Below are 24539 nucleotides of genomic sequence, written 5' to 3'. Positions count from 1 at the left end.
CCCTCCCCTCAGAGGGGGGGGGCAAGGAACGTCGGCAGCCTCCTGTTGTGTTGGAGAACCTCGGCACGGCTCCTGCCGTGCCGGCAAGATGGCGGCCGGGCCGCAAGAATCCACGGCATCGGCGGCTCAAGCCGCAAAGAAGAAGAATCACTTGGGCAGTCCGGGGGCGGCTCCTGCTGCGGGGAAGGCCCCGGCTTCTGCGGCCTCTGGCCGGGAAGGTAAGAGACGGCTCGTGGCTCCAGCCACGGGCCGCATCGCAACACATACTCTGTGCTGGTTGCCAAAGGCATTTAGGTGGATAACTCAGAAGTTATTTGGGCACTTATCTGGCTAACTTCAAGCCAGAGATCTTATTATCCAGCTAACTCCAATATTCAAAGTTGCCTGGATGACAAATCTGACTAAGGCTGGTTGCACCATAAAGCTGTCCTAAAATTAACTGGATAAACTTATCAGGCAAACTTCAAGATAGCTGGCTATATTCAATAGTGCAGCTTGCGCTATTGGGGTAGATTTTAAAAGGATTACGCGCATAAGTTATGCGCGTAATCCTTTTAACCCCCCCCCCGCAAGCGTTGAGCCTATTTTGCATAGGCTCAGCGGGACGAGCGTAAGTCCCGGGGCTTCGCTAGGGGGGCCTGTCGGGGGCCTGTCGGAGCCAACGTGACATTCGGGGCGTTCCGGGGGGCATGGTGCCGGCCCAGGGGCATTTCGGGGGCGTGCCCAAGGCCTCCGAAACGGGTCCCGGGCCGGGGAATCACGCGCCAGCAGCCCTCTGGCAGGCGTAACTTTTAAAACACAGGTGGGGGGGATTAGATAGGGCCGGGGGGGGGGGGGGGGGTGAGGTAGGGGAAGGGAGGGGAAGGTGCGAGGGGGGGTGGTGGAAGGAAAGTTTCCTCTGAGGCCGCTCCGATTTTGGAGCGGCCTCGGAGGGAACGGGCAGCGTACGCAGGGTTCAGCACGCTGGGCTCAGCGCGCCGACCCCGGATTTTATAAGATACGCGCGGCTACGCGCGTATCTTATAAAATCCCACGTACTTTTGTTTGCGCCTGGTGAGCAAACAAAAGTACGCGCGGGCGTAGATTTATAAAATCTACCCCACTGAGTATACCTCCAAAGTTAGCCGGATAAGTTTAGCCCGCTAACTTTGCTATCCAGATAGTGACTGAATATGGACCTCCTTACGTAGGCAGTGAGTGGAAGAGATATTACCAGGGAAAGCAGTTAGCACCATCCATGGACTTGACAATAAAATGTAATGTTATATAGCATCTTCTGTACAGATATATCTCAAAACACTGCAACATGCTATACGGTAAACACACGAAATTCATGATAAAATTAAGACTCATCAGTAAGGGAGAAAAGTAAAGTCCTGGGGCAAGACTTGAAGGAAGGAAGAGAGTTGGTGAGGTCGCAGTACTAGAGAAAGACGAGCCACAAGTTGTTGCTCGTTGTATTTATATATTTATTTGTTATTTATTCTCCTTTGGAACGCTGCGTAAGATAGGAAAAGAAAGAAAAGAAAAGAGCCATGAGCTTTCTTGCCCCTGGGTGAGTGGATAAGCTTATTACGTACAGAATTACTTTAGTGAATCAAAACGAGAGCCACAGTTGAGCACCTCCAACATAAAATTAGCAGCGAAGATTGAAGGATGAAACACATAGCCCCTGGGGAAAGGTGGGGATAGTGTGCCGAGCAGGGAGCCTTCAGGTGTCTCTCCGTGCAGAGAGCTCCAGAAGATCTGACCCAGGAGAGGGAGACATCAGAGAACACATTACAGCGATCATGCTGTCAAGCAGAGTTAGTCAACCGTGCCCCAGTGCGGCGCTGAGGTGCAGAAGGCCTACGAGGGGGAGTAGAGTGCATCAGGCAGCCCAGAGGATATCAGCAAACACTTGCACAACCTTTCCCACTTTCATATCACTCGCTGTTTATCTATTAAATGCTTTAGAATAAAAAGGGGCCAGGATGGCAAAGGACGAGGCACAAAGCTTGTCATAGAAATATCGAAACGGAGGGAACAGTTTACTCCCCTCTTGGGGGCTTAGAAGATTTCCTGTCAAAAATGTATTCGTTGCCAATAAGTGAATAAAAAACGATGATATCCAGACTTTGTGAAAATTTCATGCATCTCAGCAATCCTAAGTAAACCCGCCTTACATGGGGGTGTAGGCCTACCCCCCCTCCCACCAGTATGTGCCATATTATTGGTGCCATTACAAGATCTACAAGGTTCATTATCCTTTTCTGCCCATGCAGAGCGGAACTGGGCAGAGGAAGCGCAGAGGGCACGCCGAAGGTGCGACGCCTCCGCGACCTAACAGCGAGAAGCCAAACCAGCCACATGCCCATCACCTCCCTGCCTCATTTAAATATCCCTTTGCAGTAGAGGGCAGCGTGAAGAGATTCCCTGTCTGTCTATTACTTGCCATGCCAGGGCGCACCTCTCACAGGAAGGCCCCTCCCCCCCCGAAAGTCGAAATGAGAGCAGAATCACCAGAACACGGAGGCACCCAACATCCAGACATCTTCATCAACTATGGCAGGACACTGCTTACAACCCCACACACCAGACAATGCTCAGTCGAAGTAATGTTGGTGAAGACAATTTTCCAAGGCTTTTATGCAGGTAGACACACGTTTATGCAAGCTACCTCTCCTCATGAGGAAAAATGGGTGGAGCTGGAATGGGAAGGAGAAATACCTAGTTGCTTGTCCTCTGAATCCTTGTTTTTTAATAATTGCTAAAGATATGCTCATATCGGCTGTCACTAAAATTGTTAACCTCTCTTTAATGGAAGGTCATCTACCTACTTCTTACAAACGAGCAATCGTCTGCCCACTGCTGAAGGCACCGGCGTTAGACCCCCGATGACGTGGCAAATGTTAGACCCATTTCTTCATTGTCATTTTTAGCTAAAAGGTTTTGAGACAGTTGCTCTGAGACAGCTTGATGATTTTATTCAGGAACAACAGATTGCAGACAAATGTCAATCTGCTTTTAGAAAGTCTCTCAGTACTGAGCTGCTTTTACTGTCGTGTCTGGATGTGATTAGAACAAGGCTTCCATAACGGACAAAGTTTCTCGACATTACTGCAGCGTTTGACGCTGCCAGTCATGGCATTTTAATAAACCGTTTGAGGGCATGTGGGATAGGTGGTACTGAATTGGTTTTCTTCTTACTTATTTGGGAGATCGCACAGAGTGACATTAACAACGAACCGTTCACCTTGGTAGCAGCTGGAGATTGCTGTCCTGCAGGGTTCGGCTTTATCCGTATAACACTTGGCCGACCGTGGCAGCTACGCCACGGCTGGCCCTCACTTGTCCCGGAACCCTGAAAACAGCCACTGTTGCGGGTGTGGACCCTCGGCCCCGGGTGAAATTGGCACAGCTTGAAGGGAGGGGGTCCTGCAGGTCGGCCGGCGGAGCTGAACTGCGGCAGAGGCCCAGCTGGAGCTTCGCCAATACCAGCCCCTAAGTCCCCTCAGGTCGAACCCTCGGGTGCCGAGGCAGGCGGCAGGACTCTGGGGCCGAGGCGAAGATCCATCGAGAAGGCAGAGCAACAGGGCCAGGTCTGGGGCAGCTGGAGTACCAACAGCAGCGACGGGGGTCGGGCAGACAGCAATCAGACAGCATCGGTGGCAGGCAGAGTTTAATCAGAGTCAAAGCTCCAAGCCAAGGTCAAACCAGAGATCTGTCCGAGGGAAGAAGGGACGGAGAAGCAGGCAGGGAGTAACGCAGGTGGGCAACAAAGAGGCTGGAGGCCGGGAGTTTTTTTTAAGGGCAGCCGCCTTCCCAGACCTTTCCTCACATTAGTACTTAACGCTTGCCCACTCACTTTTACAGTGGGTCGCCCGACGGACCGATGGACCCTGTATCTGAACAAACACTGTAAGACACAAAAACACTTCACTGAAACAAAAAAAGAGAACCAGGTTGCAAAACGTATAACTGAAGAAAGAAACAAAAAATGACCCAAGCACAGGGTGATTCTATAATGAAAAGTAAGTGGGCAAGGGTTCAGTATTAATAATGAGAGGGAAGGCTGGGTTAGTAGGCTGCCCGTAAAGAGCTCCCCTATAGTTTGGAGCAACTTCTCCTGGCTCCCTGGCAGTGGCGTCGTCAGCGGCGTTTCTGAAGAAATGTTTTCTAGTGCGACGGGTTGGCTTTTAAGGTGGTTTCTCAGCTGTAAACGGGTGCTACATTACAGGAATTAGTTCAGATTAATCTCTTAAATTAATTAAGACTCTCTCCGGTGCTCAGGTTCCCAAACAGCGGTGCTGCTTTCGCTTTTTTAAGCGGTGGCGGCGGATCGGCGCCACGTGGTAAGAATGCGATGGTAACGGTTAGACTTTGTCTGCTGTGCAAGTTCTCAGACAGCATTGTTGGGTGGTTTTTTTTTTTCTCTTTCTGCTTGCGCCTTTACAGGTCCCCGCACCGAATTTTTCCATTTGTAAGAAAGGGGGGGGGGGGGGGGGGCTTCATCCGCTCGCCCAAGCCCGGGAGGAACCTGCGAGAAGACAGACTGCAAGCTTTCTAGGCCTCTGTGTGTTGTATTCCAGCTCCGGTCGTCATGCCCCGTTCTCACTCGTTCTCATTATTTGGTCTGGTGTTTGGTTTTCGGCGTTCTCTGTGCCAGGGAGGACGCCGTTTCGGCGAAACAAGTGCCTTGTGGGGGACTTTTTTTTTACATCAGATTCGGGAAACCGAATAAAAATGCTTTGAGTGCACCCCAATGTCATAGGCAGATTATTCTGTTCAGTGCGTAAACATGGAGGCGGGTGTGCGCTTAACAGTGTGAGAAGTGGTGGTTCTGAAGGAATCGATGAATGAGCGTATTAGTGTACATTATAATGGGAGTCACAACCGTGTAAAAAGAGCCGTTAAATAAGGACTGGCCTAGCCAATGAGCACTATAACTGATACATGCAATCAGCTCCTTGATATTTATGGTTGAAATAATGTGTACATCTGTATAGGTTATTGTACATTTACAAAATAATTAGTTAGATGACTTTTAGAAGGTGCTCACCTATTTTATTGTTTCAATTTCATCATAAATTTTGTTTTTATATATGAACACATAACCTTAGTGCTCTTTTCTATACACACACACACTCATATATATAGATATAGATAGATAGATAGATATAGAGAGAGATTCTGCTTTTTTTTGAGGAACTGGGGATTTTTTGGAGCTGGATGCTTCCTGTTCAGTATTTTGCAAGCTGGTTGAAACTGCTGTTGCTAGTTAGGACTGAAATGCTCCCTATTGTAATGCTTCTGTGGCTGGGCTTGTAGATAATAAGAGTTTTTCAAAGTAATAATACCCACGGTACAGCAGCCGCTTCTATCACAAGGTAATTGGTTGTAACCAGCTGAAAGCAAAAGTTTCAAACAGATGTCAAGGAAATTCTGGACAATGAAGCCTGCTACCAACAGGATCATTCTCTGTAGAAAATGGAAGTTAAATAATGCCCTGAAAACATTTATTTTGATACTTTCCTTAACGTTTTTAGACTGCTGATAGAGACACCGAGACTCAGTGGGACGGACAGTCCATGGGAGCCCTCAGCTGAATGGACACCGTCTCTGGGGTGGCGGTTCTCACCCGCTGTCTCGCCACACTTCCCGGTTCCCCCTGCTGGCCCAGCTGCTCCCCCTGCCCCAGCGAAACGGGCACATTCTTCCTCTGCCCAGGCTTAAAATGCCAATAGCCCGGGCGGACCCCGGCAGGAGGGTGAAGGAAGATGGGCAGTCAGTCAGCAGCACTCGCAGCCTGGTCTCTTCTTCCCACCCCTGCGGCCCAGAGGAGGAAGAGGGAAGAAGATAACCAAGCTAGGTACAAGTGCATGCGGCATCGGCCCGATAAAGAAGAGCAGCGCGGCCCAGGGCAAAACGAGATGCAACGACAGCCCCCGCGGCCGATGGGACTCCTTTCTCGAGGCCGCAAGGGCTGGAAGAGGCTGTTGCTGCCGCCAGGTATTCTTAGGTGCGGGGAAAGAGAGATAGAGAGAGAGTGAGTGAGTGAGCATGTGTCTGAGACCCTGTGTGTGTGTGTGTGAGAGAGAGAGAGACAGCATGTATGTATGTATGAGAGTGATTGAGCGCCTGTGTGATAAACTTGTGTGTGTGTGAGATTGAGATCCTTTGTGTGGAGAAAGACAGCATGTATGTAAGTGTGTGATTGAGAGCCTGTATGTGTAAGTGAGAGAGAGCATGTGTATGAATGATTAAGAGCCTGTGTGTATAAGAAAAAGAGAGCGAGCATGTGTGTGATTGACCGCCTATGTAGAGAGAGAGCATGTGTTTATGTGGTGAATGAGAGTCTATGTGAGAGAGAGAGAGAGCTTGGGTGTGACTGAGAGAGAGGAGAAAGTTGCAAGCAACGCCCCACCCCAGCTCCTCCTCCTCCTCCTAATGCACAACAATCTCAGGGAACCTGGATCAAATGTGCAATTCCAAGTATGCAGAGCAGAGCATTTGTTTAGCTTTATTATTTTTAATTATTGGGTCTTTGTGTCTACTGTTTTGAAATATTTTATTGGTGTCTAGAAATGTTTTATAAGAGGTTTTAATTATTGGATATTCCATTCATCAGCTATTCTGAAATAATCTGTTCTTTTTATTAGTATGGTCTTACTGCTATTGATTTTATATTTCTTGCTTTATTTTAAGAGGATGTGAGGGAGTGTATAGCCGTCTCCCTCAGTCTACCTTAAAGGACCTGGCTCAGATGTCCCTCCTTAAGCGTGGGATCCCCAAGGTATCCTGGGAGGAGTCCAAACCCTGAGCATAAAACCTGAGGGCCTAGACAGGTTAGACGGGCCCCGGGGAGCTGACGGAGTCCCAGACTACGGAGAGACCACTTATCGGTGAGGTGGGTAAACCTGGATGTGTTTAAGCCGGAGACTGCCTGAGTGCAAGGCGCCTGCTTTTTTGTTTGCTGCCTGATATCACTGCAAATAAAGAGCACTTAAAGCACAGCCAGAGTGGATGTGTGCATTTCTCTGGCTGTACCCACGCCATTGACCGCTCCTGTGCCACATATGGTGTCCTATGTGGCATTCTTGTAAGCCAGGCCCAGAGGGGAAAAAAACAGTCTCTAGAGAGGTCCGTGAAGAGGAATAGTTTGTTTGCTGCGCAGCTTCCTAGCAGTTGAAGAAAGGGTGTGGCTCTGCTGAGCGTTAAGAAAAAAAAAAAGAGTGAGTTCTCTCGCTTTTGTCCTGGGGCCCCCCCCCCCAGTTCTATCCCAGTGTGGGTGTGCAGGCCAAGAGGGCTTAGCCCTGCCTGGTTAGAGAGGGGCCAAGCAGTAGGTAAGGGCTGGAGAGGCCAGCAGGTTTTGTTTTTGGTTTTGTTTTGTTTGCTCTCCTACACCCGGAGAAAGGTAATTCAAGTACTTGCCACTGGCCAACAGCAGCTGCAGAGTGCCCTGCGAGCACAAATTATCCGGCAGGAAGGGTTACAAGTGCAGGTGACACAAGCAGATTGCTCAGGCGCTGCAGAGTGCTGTGGCCCGCCCGCCACCAGTGTCGCCAACCCTCCTCAAGATGACCCCGGGGAGAGGATCCGGAGGGGTTCTTGAAGCACTTTGAGCATAGGCAAGGCTGGCCTGGAGATAGGTGGGCTATCCACCTGGGAAATGTAAGTGCCAAGAAGCCCATCAGCTGGCCAATCCGGAGGGGATGGCCACGTACCGCAGGCAAGGCAACGATCCTAGGTAGGGAGGGGATCACCACAGAAGTATTACTGGCAGCAGTTTCGAAGGGGGAGTTTTACAGGATGGAGAGAACCCTAGGAACTTGTTCCACCGCCTGGAAGTGGCTGCGTCCAGACGGTGAAACTGGGGAGGAGCTGACCAAGGCCATTTTGCTGGTGCAGTTCCAGAACAGTTCTCATTCTGCCCATGCGGCATTGGGTTCGCCGGCATCCGGACCTGATGATGGGAAAGGCCCTGGAGGTAGCAGAGGCAGACCAGCAGGCCCAGACCCTGCCCACACGGCCATTCTGCCGCGAGAAATCCCGTGGAGTGGGTGGGATTGGTGGTGGTCACCAGATGGGATTATAAAAACACTGTTTTAACTTTTGATTTGGGGAAAAAATGTTTAATTTGCAGAATATAAATATAATTAGCTCTAAGACTGCTTAAAATAGCTAATATGGTCATGAAAAGACACAGGACACCTGTAGAATTTATTTGGAAGCTAAACTGAGAGTTTGGTATGGTTTGAAAGTGTGTGAGTGGAGTTTATATTGGTTTTATTTGTCTAATTTTTCTCATTCACTTTAATGGACAAGGTTACGGGTGGTTAAAAATAAGATCCATTCAACTCTCAGGGAAATAAAAAAACTCCTTAAGTCATCCTATAGGCCACGCCAAAGCAATGCTATAGCAATGCTAAAACACCTCAGTGTTTATGCAAAGCAGTTAAGTGATTAGGCTGCGAAACAATACTAAGTTAAGCCAAAGGACAGGAATATTTAAAAAATAAATTACCTAAAGAGAATGCATTGAACTTATTAAAAATTCATTTTGAGGTTGTTTTCCTTAGCCAATGGGATTTTAAGTGGTTCCTTAGAGAATAAGGTTTTCTGAAGTTCATAATTATTATTCACTAAAATGATATCAGAGGAGTAGGGATATCTGCTGAGGATTTTCACTGGCCATGATTTGAAACTGCAGGCAGAGCTGAGCTGGAGACTGACAAAGAAGGCTGTCACAGAAGCCTAGTTTATGTGGAAAAGTACCCCAAAGCACTCAGAAACACTTAGTTCATATATGAAAGTGTGTGTAAGTGGTGTTTGCAAATTTACTGCTGACAAAGGTAAGAACTGAGTTAAAGAAAATTTAATTTTATAGCTGATTTGTGGTGTTTATCAGTTTTGATAGCTACGTGAATGTGAGAAGAGTGGATGATTGGTGATCTGATTCTGAATTTATTTAACCTAAGAAATATTTCATAGACTCCCACAGAATTCAAATTATAGACAGTCTACCTGTACATAAAGGTACTGTGGCATTGGATACACAATACCTATAAATAAAGGTACTTTTGTATTGTTTCCTTAGAGGAAAAATATTTAGAATAATTTGGAATGTAGAAATCCCATAATTTGTTCCGGTCTACTGGTGTTGCGCCCGTCTGTCGCAGATGGCTGCAACCTCTGTTGCTCACCTCTCTTTTCCCTGCATCAGCGATTCTCAAGGTCATGGCTGCCTCAGCCTGCAAACGCCGCCTTCCTCGGCGTCCCTGGGACGACATGGGCGATCCTGTCCGCCATCTTGAATCGCGGATTAACTTAGGGATCGTGCGCGCGCACCAGGCCCTCTCTTATTCACGTTATGGCGGGAACCACAGGGATGTCCCCTCTTCATGACGTCACCTGCCAGAAGTATTTAACCCATCCAGCCTATGCTTCCTACGAGTTAGCAAGGACTTCCTTCCTGCTTATTGTCATAATCCGCTATGTTGATGGGAGGAGCAATCAGATAGGAGTAGCAATCTGATGTATTCCGTAGGCGGAGTAGCAATCTGTTGTTATAGACTGCTGGAGATAGTAATGGGTGGATCCTTGGGCCAGTGGCAGATGACCACGCCCCCGGGGAAAGATCCCACACACTAGTTCTTTTATTAAACAGGTCTTGAAACCACCAGAGGTGGCAGTAGTGAGCTGGCAGGGCTGAAGTCCCTCAGATACTGGAACAGTGATCCCTGGATGGCTGAGCTGTTGAGAAACTGTAGACAGTGAGTAGGCAGGGTATGCAGAGTTCATGAACAGAACTTAGATGACAACACTCACATATTGGTCTCAGGGAGCTCAGGAGCTGGAAAGGATAGGCCCTCGAGGCGCGAGTACCTGGTTCCAGGGAAAGCTCTGAGAGAGCGATGGTAACTCACAATGATGTAGACAGTGATGGCTTCCAGGCAGAAGAGAATCAGCAGATAGTCAGGAACGAGGGCCCTCGAGGAGCGAGTACCTCTGGTAAGTCCAAGAAGGCAGAGTAGCATAGGCAGGGTAACCTGAGTAAACCTTGTCCTAACCCGTCCGTTGCTAACCCGGTTTGTCAGCGATATCAGAGACCTTTAAATATCGGAAGCGGATGATGTCATCTCAGGGGAACGCCCCCGAAGTTCGCGCTCTTGCTGGTACTTCACTCGGAGCGAGCGCGTGCGCCCTAGGCTTCAGGCAACATGGCGAATCTGCAGCGACGAGCCAGTCCAGGGACGCTGGAGGGAGACGCCGTGGCAGCCAGCCATCCTTCAGACCTGGAGGGAGTCGCCACAGAGGTAAAGAGGGCGGAGTGGAGATGTCGGGCTGTGACGGTCGCAACACTTATTCCACTCCTTTGGAGACGCTTCGCTTCATTACTTGAACTGGTTCCTGTACTCCCGGATTGAGAACGCTTTAGGTACCCGCTCCTTGGGGCCTTGTCACGTTCTGGCTATTCGCTCCTCGGAGGGCCTTCCTGCCTGGAGAATTCATCTATCTGGGATCCTGCCTAGTTCAAACCTTGTGAGTGTATTCTCGTTCTACTACCTTGCTGTTGGAACCGCCGGTGTACCCCGAACCTCTGGCCACTACCGTGCTCATCCCAGCTACCTTCTTCTACACTTTAGAGTGAGTACCGTCATCTACATTGCTCTGCTGACCTCCTTCACCTCTCTGAGCTTAGACTTGCTGATTCTCGGCGTACCCCGGGCTGCGGGCCACTACCAGGTCTACGCTAAGAGGTGTGCCTTCCGGAAAGGAGTTCCCTGGCATACCCTGCTCTGCGGGCCACTACCAGGGATATCATCATTGAGCAACCTTACTACTCTGGACTGTGTTTCCTTTCATCTTGTGGGTATTACCCTCGTTCCAGTCTAATAAAGTCTCTTACACCTGTGTCCATCTCAGCTGAGGCCACGCCTATCATAGTGAGTCCCCACAGGACCCCTCCCAGTGGGTGGAGTCACCTCTCACTATGCTCCAGGGTCCACGACCATACCAGATTGTAAGAACTGGCAAATTTATCAGTAAGATAATAAAGGGTAAGAAAGAGAGACTAATCATCATTAATTATCTTCCTCTATAAGTTATCACAAAGAAATTGCCTGTAACATAACATCTAAGTTGAGCCTCTAAGTATAATTAGACAGGGCTGATACAATTATCTTTTGATTTCTGTTAGTAAGAACTCCAGTTTCAATTAGATGTCAAGACACACACTAGCATCATTGTAGGTTGCGGAAGATTGGTGTTATTTGATTAGCAAGGGAGGTAAAACCTTGTTTCTTGAGTTTTGTGATCAAGAGTGGCAGTCTGGGTCCAGTTGACATTATCAAGCAGCACACTCTATTCTTCGATAACAAGCCACCAAGGCTTCACTTAATTCCTAGGTCTGCGCTCTCTATCCAGCGATCACAAGCTGCGCTCTCAAAATGTATTACCCAGAAGTAAAATTAAGATAAGTGTGCACCAACTGACTGACAAAATTTGGTTAATTGCATTAGTAAGCAAGTGCAACACATAGACAGACAAGAGCTCATAGTCATTGAGGAGTTAAACAAGGTTAAAAAAAATTGTTCATACTTTCCTGAACAGGAATCCTGGAGAATTTTACAATATCCTGAAGAGACTGTAATGATAAAATGTTAACACAAAGAATCAGACTTTCTTGGATTAAAGTTGAAAACACAATACTTGTTCTCCTTAAGAAACAACTAAATAAGAAAAATACTTATCTGAGAGTATTTTAGGTGAGAAGTAATCCGATACCTGAAAGGTTTTAATGATCCAAAGACAACGACAAACCTTTTCTGTCGGAAAAAAATCAACAGAACCAGGGTCACGATTTGAAGCTGCAGGGAGGAAGACTCAAAACCAATGTCAGGAACTATTTCTTCACGAAGAGGGTGGTGGATGCCTGGAATGCCCTTCCGGAGAAAGTGGTGAAGACCAGAACTGTGAAGGACTTCAAAGGAGCGTGGGATAAACACTGTGGATCCATAAAGTCTAGAGGACGTGAATGAAGAGTGGGTGGCTTGCGGGAATAACGGCTACTTCCTGGAGATAATACCCTTATTCAATAAACATACACATGGTTACTGTGACTCCAACATCGCTCTAAGCTTCAACAGCAAGAGGAAATGTGGAAAAAAGGATTTGCATTCACAAAAAAGCGGGGAGTAGCTTGCTTGTTACGGCGGTTACTACCCCAAACCAAATAAGCCTGATACTTCACTTTCAATGCATATCCAGCATAGCTCTCTGCTTCAACGGCAGGGGAGGAAGACTGATACTTCTCGCATATCCAGCATAGCTGTCTGCTTCAACTGCAGGGGTGAAAGACCGATACTTCACGCATACCCAGCATAGCTCTCTGCTTCAACGGCAGGGGTGAAAGACCGATACTTCACGCATATCCAGCATAGCTCTCTGTTTCAACGGCAGGGGTGAAAGACCGATACTTCACGCATACCCAGTATAGCTCTCTGCTTCAACGGCAGGGGAGAAAGACCGATACTTCACGCATATCCAGCATAGCTCTCTGCTTCAACGGCAGGGGAGAAAGACCGATACTTCACGCATATCCAGCATAGCTCTCTGCTTCAACGGCAGGGGAGAAAGACCTATACTTCATGCATATCCAGCATAGCTCTCTGCTTCAACGGCAGGGGAGAAAGACCGATACTTCACGCATATCCAGCATAGCTCTCTGCTTCAACGGCAGGGGAGAAAGACTGATACTTCAGGCATATCCAGCATAGCTCTCTGCTTCAATGGCAGGGGAGAAAGTCTGATACTTCATGCATATCCAGCATAGCTCTCTGCTTCAACGGCAGGGGAGAAAGTCTGAAACTTCACTTTCAATGCATATCCAGCATAACTCTCTGCTTCAACGGCAGGAGGGAATGAAGAAAAGTGGATCTATATACAGACAAGGACTGAATTATATAGTCTAGGTAAACAAATAAGCATGGGTGTAGCTTGTTTATTGCGGCGGTTACTACCCCTAACTAATTAAGCTAGATATTTCACTTAGATGCAGTTCCAACACTGCTCTCTACATTAATGGTGGGGGTGGAAGGGTAATAGAACCTAAAGGTTACTAAGAGCCAAGAGTAACAGATAAGTATGAAAAAAAAAAAAGTGCGAAGCTTGCTGGGCAGACTGGATGGGCCGTTTGGTCTTCTTCTGCCATCATTTCATTTCTATAAGTAAAGGAACCGGTTTCTATTCAAAACACTGTGTTAAAAAATTAGAGTGAGAGTAAAATATAAAAAAATTGTTTTGTGCATCAGAAGTGAAATATTTCTCACTGGTAATATTGGAACAATTGAAATGCTTATTCTTTTCAGTAATTACATTTGTTTCCAGAAGTGAAGAACCTGAAAAGTTATCCATTTGCCAGTAAAATAAAACTATTAATTTAATTATAGAAGTGCCTTTGAGTTCGTTTTTCTATTTTAACTTTTTAACGATGAAAACACATTTTGGGTGTTCAAACTATTTCCATAACATCTTTTAAAAGGGGAAACCTCAATAGCCTAACCATCTGGAGCCATGGGGTGTTTACAGAGGTTATCGAATGAAGCTGAAGGGAGGGGAGTTTAAAATAAAAGTGAGAAAATGCTTTTTCATGGAGAAGGCGGACACCTGGACCGGACTTCCAACAGTGGTGGAATCCACGCAGGGACCTTGGTGACAGGACAAGGGAGGAAGAAGATAACAGATTGAGTAAGACCTGTTGGCACAGTAGGCAGATATCAATGGGCAAACTGGGTAGAGGAATTAGGTCCTTTTTTTTGCCGCCATCTTCTCTGTTTCTATGTTTCCATGACCTTTCCGACCTGAGGGCTCCAGTCCTCATCTAACAATGAAGCAATGTAATTCAACATGGCTATTTTTTATTTTACTAATTTGTTCCTGCAATGCTGGACACACAGCAAACATGGTGATTCCCTTTCCTGCAAAAAAAAAATAAAATATATATATATATATATATACCTGCACTGGACACCATGAAACTATCTGGTGCAATAAGACAATGAGTGGCTCTCCGGTTGCTAATAAAGTGAATGTCATAAAGGCATCACTTCTCATATGTCACAATAAATCACAGCGTATCGTACACCAGTCTGAACCATCTTGCTAAAGTCGTGCTATACAAATAGGACTTCAACCTGGTGTGGAGTATAAACAAGGAAACAAAAACAATTTACACAGCACCACCAAATGGCAAAGCTCCCTCAAAATAATGTGAACCCCCACAGGCAATGCGGCAGAATTTGTTTAGATTTTAACAACCATAAGTTACTAACTTCAAAAACTCCTAAAGTGGGTGAGCAAATCCTCAAAACTATTTTTTTCTGTGTTGTTATCTACAAGAACAGAAATGCTAAACACTTCCATTTAACAAGTGGGAACTTCATGCACAGCTCGGTGTAAAATGTTCCAACATCTGTTGACTGTGAGACGCCAAAATCTCCCTCAGCCCAGCTGCCAGCCAAAACAAAAAAAAAACATTCAGGAGAAGTAGAAACTTTTATCAATCAACTCTTCCAAGATGTTTTTAGACAGGTAAGAAGTGCCTCACCCGGTGGCTTCAGGAGCCCCCCAGGCCTGGCCATGGTTTGAGCAGAGGAGCTGGTTAGACTGAGATGGATTCTCAGCCCACGCAGGAGCAACTAAGTAGGAGAGACCGGAGAGGGATGGGGAGGCGGGACGAAGGGGTAAGAGGATGGAGAAGCGCCAAGGAGGGGAGGGAGGGATAAGGAAGATGGAGGAGAGAGGTTCAGGAGGAGACAGGAGCACGTGGAAGGTTGGAAAGGATAAGATGATGGAGGAGGACAGATTATAGGCTTGAGGGGGAAAAGGTTAACTGGTGCTCTGTACGAAAACTGAAATTGGTGTCCCTCTCCCCCCTTGGCAGCAGCTCTGGCACAGCACTCCCTCCTTCAGCAGTGGCCCCAGCACAGTATATCCATCTCTCCGCTCCCCACGCTTCCCTCACCCTCTGCCCTGCCCTCTTTCCTCCTGCCCACAATGCCTTGTGTGAATGGCGTGCCCGTTTTCTGCCCCTTACAGACTTCAGCTGGTCTGAGTGCCCTCACCAGACTTTGCCAGCCTGCCATGTCAGCGTCGTGTCAGCGTGCTAAAGAAGAGCACCACTCCCCGTTGGGAGGGCTGATGTGAGCGTGTAAAGAACCCCCAGCTCTCGCGTGAAGCAGGCGGCTTCCGAGAGAGGAGTCTTAAGATCTGCTGATGTTTGCGGCCATCTCTCCACAGAGAGGGTCCAGAGAAGCCAATTCTAGCAGAGAGGTTCCTCGAAAGTCCAGAGGTTGAAGACGAGAGTCCTGAAAGCTGGGGACGAGTATACCAGCAGGTGTCAGAGGCAGGACACACAGGGTCATTTTGGGAGCCCTAAGAAGAGATTTTCCTGGAGAGCTGGTGAAGCAGTGTACGGGGAGGTGCCATGGGCAGGGCAGCCTGCCTGAGAAAGTTCACCAGAGTCAGAGACTGATTCAGCTACAATCAGCCTGAGACTCCAAAACAGAGAGAGAGAGTGAGTGAGAAGGAGACAAGGACCTTGGCAGAAAAGATTATAGCTACCAAACAGGTAGTGGGAGGACCCAGGGTAAAGGAAGTACCTGTCCCAAAGAGCTGACCTGCTTTGGATGAAGAGGTGAAAAGAGGCTGTGTTTATTTATGTGAATTTTGGACTGCGCACTATTCAGAAGTGTATTTTGTTTAGACTTTGATTTCCCTGTCATCAGTCAGTAAAGATTTTTATTTTGAACTGCACCAAGGTGGACTTGGTCTTTCTGGAGTGCTTGACTGGTAGGCAGGAAGAGCCCCCTGTGAGTACAAGGTCAAGGGGCCTTGCATGGTCCGTGGCCCTCCTCATGTGCCCAGGACAGGACGGGGGCTTCACTAGCATCCCGCCCCCTCCCTCCTAGCATGCCCTTCTCTCTCTCTCTTTTTTTCACACCCCTTTGCTGCCTAGCAGAATCCTCCTCTTTTTCTGGCCTCTCCTCCTCCCTGCAGGTTGATCCTTCACCTATTAACACAAACAGAGGCCTCCTTCCTCCTGCACAGCACTCCTGATTCTCTTGCTCGCAGACATCACATAGAAGGATGCGGGAGGCAGGGGGCAGAAGCGCACGCCCCCCACCACCCCCTCGAGCACGGTGCTCTGTGCAGCCACACGGGTTGCACACCCCGAAAGCTGGCCCTGATTGGAATGAAAAGAAAGAAGGAGATAAAGAGCAGATGGCAAGTGTAACACCCCCCCCCCCCCCCCCGGTCCATCTGGGGTCACCTTCTCTGCTTCAGGGAGCCTGGGATAACTTACCCAAACAGGCCGATAAAGTACAGTGCGTCTATTATCCCTTATTCAGTAAGGGGTAATAGCGAGTCAAAAACACGCGTCCAACCCCCCCCCCCCCCCGAGACTAATAGCGCCCGCAACATGCAAATGCATGTTGATGGCCCTATTAGTCATTCCCGCGCGATACAGTAAGTAAAATGTGCAGCCAAGCCACACATTTTACTTTCAGAAATTAGCGCCTACCGAAAGGTAGGCGCTAATTTATGCCGGCACTGGGAAAGTGCACAGAAAAGCAGTAAAAACTGCTTTTCTGTGCACCCTCCGACTTAATATCATGGCGATATTAAGTCGGAGGTCCCGAAAGTTAAAAAAAAGTTAAAAAAAAAATTTTTGAAATCGGCCCACAGCTCGCGGGTTGAAAACCGGACGCTCAATTTTGCTGGCGTCCGGTTTCCGAACCCATGACTGTCAGCGGGTTCGAGAACCGACACCGGCAAAATTGAGCGTCGGCTGTCAAACCCCCTGACAGCCGCCACTCCTGTCCAACAAGAGGCGCTAGGGACGCGCTAGTGTCCCTAGCGCCTCTTTTTACCGCCGGCCCATATCTACCTCCTTCTCCTGGCTTGGTGACTCTGAGGGAGGCCCAGCCCATGCCCCAAACAGGGTAACATGCCCCTCGACCAGCCCTGCCCAAAGGCTCTGAGCTAGACCGTCTGTCAAGGATCTTCAGCAACACCCCCTGAGCAACCGATGACCTTCGGTGAACCGCAGCCTTCCCTGCTCCTCTGCTCACTCCAGGGTTTCCCAGAAGGGGGAAACCTCTCATTTAGAGCAGGTCTGCTTTTTATTTTCATATGCTCTGCTCTAAAAGCAGAGGTTGCGTCCCAGACAACGCAGCCCTGTGAGCGGCGCAGAGATGCGGAGTCTTCGGCAGGACTGCAACACGTGTGAGAGAGACCGGGGGAACGCGCCCGAGTCGTCCTCTTACACCAGCGTTAAAGTTTTATCAGGCGGAAGATTCTTACCGGCCAGGGAAGTTCTTGGGTTTTCTGCAGGGGGTTGGGAGAAGACCTCCTGGCCCGTTTTTCGTCAGGAATCGGGACTGCTATCATGGTGGAGTTTGATGTGACGTCCTGATATGCTGCTTCTCCCGAGGAGACGCTCTCTCTAAGGAAATCCTGCAGGGGATTTCTCTGCTTCCTCTGGAAAGGTTTTTGGCTGCCTTTTGGTAATTGCCTGTCCCTGCATAGGATCGCAGTTTATCAGCCATAGGGTTAAAGTTAGGCCTCCCCTCCCCAAAGGTTAGACCTCAGTGCCTTGACTTAATACTATTTAAGTTTTTTAAATATTTTTTTTAAGGTAGAAACATTTTTTCTCTACATTCGAGGATTTTTTTTTTTTTACCATTAATACATTTTTGGCTGTTTGACTTTTAAATTCCTGCCTCAGCTGTTTTTGAGTTGGTCTGTTAGGAAGATGCACGCTAAGGAAATAAATCTCCATCTGCCTGTATCCCAACCTCTTGTTCTCGCTGAATTTAGCACCCATAGAAACATTAGAATATGATGAGAGGGAAGGAATGTAAGACCCGTCCAGTCTGCCCAATATAATTTGTATTACAGTGCCATACGCCCCGGTTTGTCTCAGACTTTCCATTCGTTGCTTCACCGCTAGGCATCGTCTGTACCTAGCCAGGCTTTCTCAATTTCTGTTATTGTTTTTGCCTCCATCACCTCCATGCATCTAACACCCCTTCCATGAAGAAATATCCTCCGATGTTACTCCTGAGTCTACCCTCTGTGACCCACTAAACCCATTTTAAGAAGGCCACTCCGGGGCTGTGCTGAGCACCCGGAGCCGTCTGGCAAGGACATCCGGGGAAAGTGAATTCAGAATCTCACTGCTTCTGCCTCTCCAGTAAGGAGGCAGCATGGAAACGAAAGGAAATATATACAGAAGCGGTGAGAGCAGAAAAAGACCATTCCAGCCTATCTCGTCTGCCCATCTACCCCAGCGACTCAGCTCTACAGCCCCTACCACTCCCTCGGAGATCCTCTGTGCTTGTCCCTTGCTTTCCTGAATTCAGATACTGACCTTGTCTCCCCCACCTCCATGGGGAAGGCCGTTTCATGCGTCCAGCACCCTCTCTGCAAAGAAATGTTTGCTTAGGTTACTACTGAAGCTGCACCTTCATCCCAGAGCCTGCTTTCCTGAAAGCACTGTAGACCCTTCTTGCTGTGGGGAGGTTGACTTAACCTGCAGGGAAGGCCCTGTAGGTCCTCTCAACATCTGGTGGGGTCTGGGCTGGCGCGAGGCTGGTCTAGGGGGCTTCACCTTTACCAGCCCTTGGATTCAGGGAGCCAGCAAGACTTAGGCAAAGGGCCTTGTGGCGGGCAGTATGGTGGGAAGCCCCAGCCACAACTAGGTCAGAGGAAGGCGGTGGACGAAAGTGCTCAAGGTCCAGGCTGTGGTCAGTCTGAGAGTCTGTCCAAAAGACCGGCAGGGCTGGAGAGATGAATGGGAGGGCAAGGTTGGAGAGATGAGGCAGGCAGGCAGGCGGGGCTGGATCTGAAACACCGGATCAGGCAGGCAGAAACGGGAATACAAGGTGCAGCAGCAGCTCAGCACAGCTCAGGATGCAGATGACCCCTTTGCTGAGGTGGTGATCTGTTGCACGGCCATGGTTTAAACAACAAGCCATGTGATGTTGTCAGGCTGCGCCGGGAGGAGCAGTTCCCGCCGCGGGGCCTCGATAGGCAGGTGCATGCCACTCGTGCATGCCTAGGGAGTAAACCCAGGGGGGAAGATGGCGGAGGCGTACCGGCCATGAGGCAGGCTGTGGCGTCAGGTGAGTGTGGCAGCTTGCGGGGGCAGCCCGTGAGCTGGCAAACGTAACATTTCTATTGAAAAAGGCTTGCCTCCTGTGCATTGATACCTTGGAGTTATTTAAATGTCTCTATCATATGTTCCCTATTCCACCTTTCCTCTGTTTTACACAAGTCTGTCCCCATATGCTTTAGAACGAAGACCATGGTTTTAGCAGATTGCCTGGCTCATGGGTGAAACTTATTATAACTAGTGTGAAGGCATGTGCAGGACCCAAAACATTTTCTAAAAAAAAAGGAAAAGATATCCCAAAGTAATTATTTCTGAAAATTCAATGTCCACTTTTTTTTTTAACTTTTTATTTATTGAAATTTCAAAATACATACAAGTGAAAACAAATGTAAAATAAAAACAGAAAAAGGTAATATACGAAAATAAACTACAATTTCATGAAAGGAATAAGAAGAAATTAGGGAGACTCAAGAGAAAAGGAAAAGAAATAAGAGTGATTTACTTCAAAAGTAAAAGTAATTTAAGAAAAGGTCTCGTTCCGATGAGATTGCATACAGTTGAGCAGCCTCAGCTTGGGTATGTGCATCAAGATAGAGACCTAACTGGTCGGGCTAAAAAATGAATAAATCTCCATCTTAAATGAAAAATCACACATTTACAAGGAAATCTGGGAGTAAACTTTGCGCCTAGCGCTATAGTTTCAGAACGCAATGTCCACTTTTGAGTCTAACACGACTGCTTTTGTCTAATTAGAGGCTGGGTGCTTAATTAATTAACTCCTCCTTTGCTGCAGGCTTCGTGCGGATTCTTGCAGTCTGCCTTTGTAACGCTTCCAAAGGATGGTGGTGGAATGACGTAAACTAGCAGCAAACAGTCAATCTTACAGCGATAGTACATAGAGCGCACGAATCTAAACGGACATAAAAATAGGGAACGCCCCTGCAAAAACCAGGGGACGCTGCTGTACCCCGCGGGGCCACTAGGGGTCGTAACTTACTGATCAGGGGGTGCAGGGAGGCAGGAGAGGGGGGACTTGGGGAAATAAGGAGCACAGAGAGATGGTGGGGGTGGGGAAAAGTACTGGAATCCAAGGGGGCGGGGCATGGCTACAGGGGGCGGGGCCGGCGCCAGGACAACTTTTAAGACATTTTAAAAACTTTTTGCCACCTCAGGGTGTGGAAGGAGAGGAGATTTCATGGATTTGGACACTATGGTCTGGGGGAGTCCAGACCTGCACAGCCCCTTTTAAAGAAAGACCCCGGGAGTATCGGGACACACGTTAGCGTTCTGATGCTCCCAACGAAAAGATTATATCTTTTGTAGTCGACTTTCATCAAATAATACAACGTGTGAACTTTAAGGCAAGCTGTGTTATTTGATGCCCTTCTTTTCCATATTAATGAGCTAATTTGCATACAAATCAGCTGATTTAAATAACAGAGTGGGAAATAATAATGCATGAAATTTCAAAAATTCAGCCTAGTTTCTGTGTGGTAACGTGTTTACCGCATGTAAATGTGTTACTCTGGCTTAGTCTGAACCTGAGGCAATCGAGGATAAAGTGGTTTGCGAAAAGTCGTAACGTGCACCAGTGGAAGAAGTGGGATTTAAACCCTGGCCCCCCTGTTGCTTTGTTTGTTGCTCTAAACTGCTGGGCTCCCCCTGCACTGGTATCTGCCGTTCTCATTTCACCTCTAAGCAAGCAGAGCTAGAAATATCAGGATGCAAGGCCAGATGTGAGCCAAAGCAAGAAATGGCTCACCTGCTCCCTCCGGAAACGGAGCCACAGAGCAGCTGGACTGGCTGAGCCGGGCCTGGTTTTACCCCCCCCCCCCCCCCCCCCCATGCATGGATTCCTAGTCCGGCTTTGTGTTGAAGATTTGGATCCGCATGCCCAGAGACCAGGCCCGGCTCAGTGCGTCGCAGTCACACTCTCGGGCACTCTGCAGGTGCATTAGGAAAAGCAGGCCTGCAAGATGCTAGGATCGGGCCTGAGGGAACTGCACACCTGCGCATGACGCGGGAAGAGCCTCTGTGTCTTCTGGTTCTGCAGAGGGTGCAGTCGCACGCTGCATCATTGGCATTCAGGCGGGCATGCCTGGGAGTCACCTGCCACCGAGCGCCTGCAAAGCCGCAGGGGAAAAAAAAATATATTGTGGCATTCTCCTAATATAGTCAATGAGTTAATTTGGTCAACAGTATTTCAATCTAGATGGGATAATCCCATATAAATAACTTATTGAAGGGTTTTGCCAGGACTAATTGCACATTCAGTGTTTTATCCATGCAATAAATTCACTTGCTAACATCTCCATATGTTGTACTGAATGGAGCCAAATGAGGCTTAATAAGTCTCAGCACATGATTAAACGCCATTCAATTATTTATACTGGCTGTGTTATTTTTACCAGCTTATCTGTTTGCGATGCCTTTCTCCAACTCTCACGTCTTCCACGTCTCTTAATCCTTTGCATTCCTGTCTCATCCTCGACTTCTGAATCAGCTCCAGTTTTCTGAGCGTTGGGTTGTTTTTTTTTGGGGGGGGGGGGGGAGAAGAGCGGGGGAAGGGGAAGGGAAGAGATTCGATAGCAGCAATGCTCAATAATTAAATGGATAACGAATGTCTCTGCCTGAGCATCTTCAGGCAGGGAGTTCTGCTGAAGTGGAAAATCAAGAAAGCAAAAGGAGTGACCGCTTGGAAAATCACTGGCAGCCACTCTTGGACCTTCCTTAGGACCCTTGTAGTAAGGACCCCTGCTCTGCGATTGGGTCAGCAAAGAATAAGACCTGTACCAGTTCTGCTCCGGTGTGGGGTTTACCTCCTCGTTCCCCTGCCTCCCACCCATCCTCCAGTTTAGTAATTCTATAATTTATTTTTTTGGGGGGGGGGGGGTTTGGTTGTTATTGTTGACTGAGAGCCAGATTAAGACAAACGCTTTGGGAGGAATTTTCAAAAGGATTTATCCGCTTGAAACTGGGTTTTTACGCAAGTAAATGCATTTTACGCGGGGAAGTGGGCTGTTGAAAATTGCTGCCAAACACGCTGCGTTTACGGGCGGAAATCCTTTCCAAACGTACCCGCCTTTGCTTTCAGCTGAGTACCGGGGGCACATCGGATCACCCCCCCCCCCCCCTCCTGTGTCTGCCTCGCTCCCCAGTCTTGATGTTCCTGTGCTGGTCCCGTCTTCCCCCTCCCTTTTTACCTATAAAACTTGGGTTTCATGAGCATTTTAGAGTCGCTTTGTTGAGCTGTAACTTTTTTATTTTCTCCATGCCTCAAAGTGTTTAACTATAATACAGCACGGTTATTACCTTCCCCCTCGCCCTCCTCTTTTGGAAACTTTCAGGTAGCAGAATGGGTCTGTTAGGCTCTCCAAGGTTTAAGTTCGGATATATAATGGGATCGCCTCCGAAAGGCGGGCACGAAGCATCAGTTCAAGTTATCCTGGTCCTTTCTTGGATCCACTTGTGCCACTGAATGCCCCTGAACGAGCTCTCCCGGGCTTTTCGGCATCTTCCCTGAATCCTCCCTGCGCCGGGCGCTCGTCTTCATTTTGCCGAACCTGACACACAAAGCGGTATTTTCAGTCTAAGCTTGTACCCTGTAACAAAACTCCCAGCAACTGTGGCGGAGCTGAGCGGTGCCGCGGGAGACAGCAGAGCCTGGAAATTAGGCGAAACGTCAGAGGCACTAGTTTTATCTTTTACTTTTAAGGAAAACGCTGCACCAGCTGTCAGCCTCATGCACTAATTATGGTCCTTTAGCTTCTCTGGCAGCTCGCTGGCATGTCTGAAGTGCAGAATAAGTTCCTACGTTGCAATTAACAGGAGAAATGATTAAAAATGTTTCTTTTATTAATTAGGTGTTTAAAACCACAGTATTACAGCTATTAACTCAGGGAGGGGAATTTTTAAAGCATTTATCTGGGATCCCTGAGGGAGTGGTAGGGGATTCTCGAGATGGGCTATATCATCTTTTACTGCCGTCATGTTTCTCTGTTTCTGTGTAAAAAGCATTCACCCCCCCCCCCCCCCGGTGAATCGAAATTGCTCACCCTCGATGCAGCTAAGGGTGGTGTTCGGGTCGGGGGAGGAAAAGTCCGCACGTAGATGGCATTTTCAAAACTTCACCTGTGCTTTTCCAGCAACCAAAAAAAAAAAAAAATCTACCTGCAGAAAAAAAATGGGTGCACTTTGTACCTGCGACATTTTGAAAACCGGATAAAAAGCACGCCCGGCCTTTGTCCCAATGAGGCAGTCTGAAAATTGCCCCCTTTTTGTGTAACAATTTCAAACCTCATTGACTCACCTTTCAATATTGCCCCTAGTCTGGTGGTAGTGGGGAAAAAGTTGTTTAAGCTTTTCTGTTTCAATGCAAATTCCCAATAAGAGTAGAGTGTTTTGAACTGGTTTATTTATTTTAATGAAAACATTTGTATTCCACATTTCTATACTGTATTCAAAGCCGATTACAAGTTTCCACACCCGTAATCTTTAAAACAAACAATAAGAAAAACAACAAAACAGTCTAATGAGAAAAGCTGAGATACAAAAGCTCCGTGCAAAATAAATCTGCTCATGCTGGTGCTTCCTAAGCCTGAGAAAACAAGCACATTTTTAATGCTTTCTTAAAAGTCAGATCGTCCATTCCCCAGGTCGCCTGGGGCTGTGGAGGTGGCGCTCACTGCCTCTAGGGGGGAGGGGATCAGTTTTATTTTATTTTCCTCTCCTGGCCAAATCGGAAAACCCAGCTAAATCAAGCCGTGCTATTTTATTCTCTCGTGTGCCGTGGCAGGAAAAGGCAATAAACCGTTGGCTCTAAAAAAATAAAAATAAAAAAATCCCTGGCTGCACTTTCTTATGGCAAAAGTCGCTTTTAGAGAGCCCGTACTGGTTTCTCTGCAGAAGAGCACAGCATTTGCTCTCAGATCCTGCCTCCTGCATACCCTGCCCAATATTCTCAAGTCTCGCACACCATTGCCTCTCCCTTGCAGGCTTTATCGTATCTTCACGTCCTCAGGAGGTCAGGTCAAAGAAGCTGCAAAGCAGTGTTTCATGCTACGATTAAAAAGATAAACCATCACTGCAGAGCTGTAACCGAGGTCCAGCCCTGTCAAGGTGTGCACAAAGCAAATCCGTCCGGAAACAGTGACCCGAGCGGAAATGGTCCCCGACGCATCGGACAGGGACCGATACTAACAACTTCAGGTGGGGGAGGTGGTTTAATTGAGAATTTCAGGACTATTTTGGCCCAATGAAGGGAGTACAGCTCCCGAAAGCTAGTCAAGAAATGTCGCGCATTAAGGCAGTCTTATAAAGAGGCATTATCTAATATTTCTGTTAATCTTTAATTCCAAGACTGCCAATGAGTTTGGGT

This window comes from Rhinatrema bivittatum, chromosome 9, assembly GCF_901001135.1.
Source record: "Rhinatrema bivittatum chromosome 9, aRhiBiv1.1, whole genome shotgun sequence".
NCBI classification, from domain to species: domain Eukaryota; kingdom Metazoa; phylum Chordata; class Amphibia; order Gymnophiona; family Rhinatrematidae; genus Rhinatrema; species Rhinatrema bivittatum.
Note: the sequence above shows the minus strand (reverse complement) of the source record.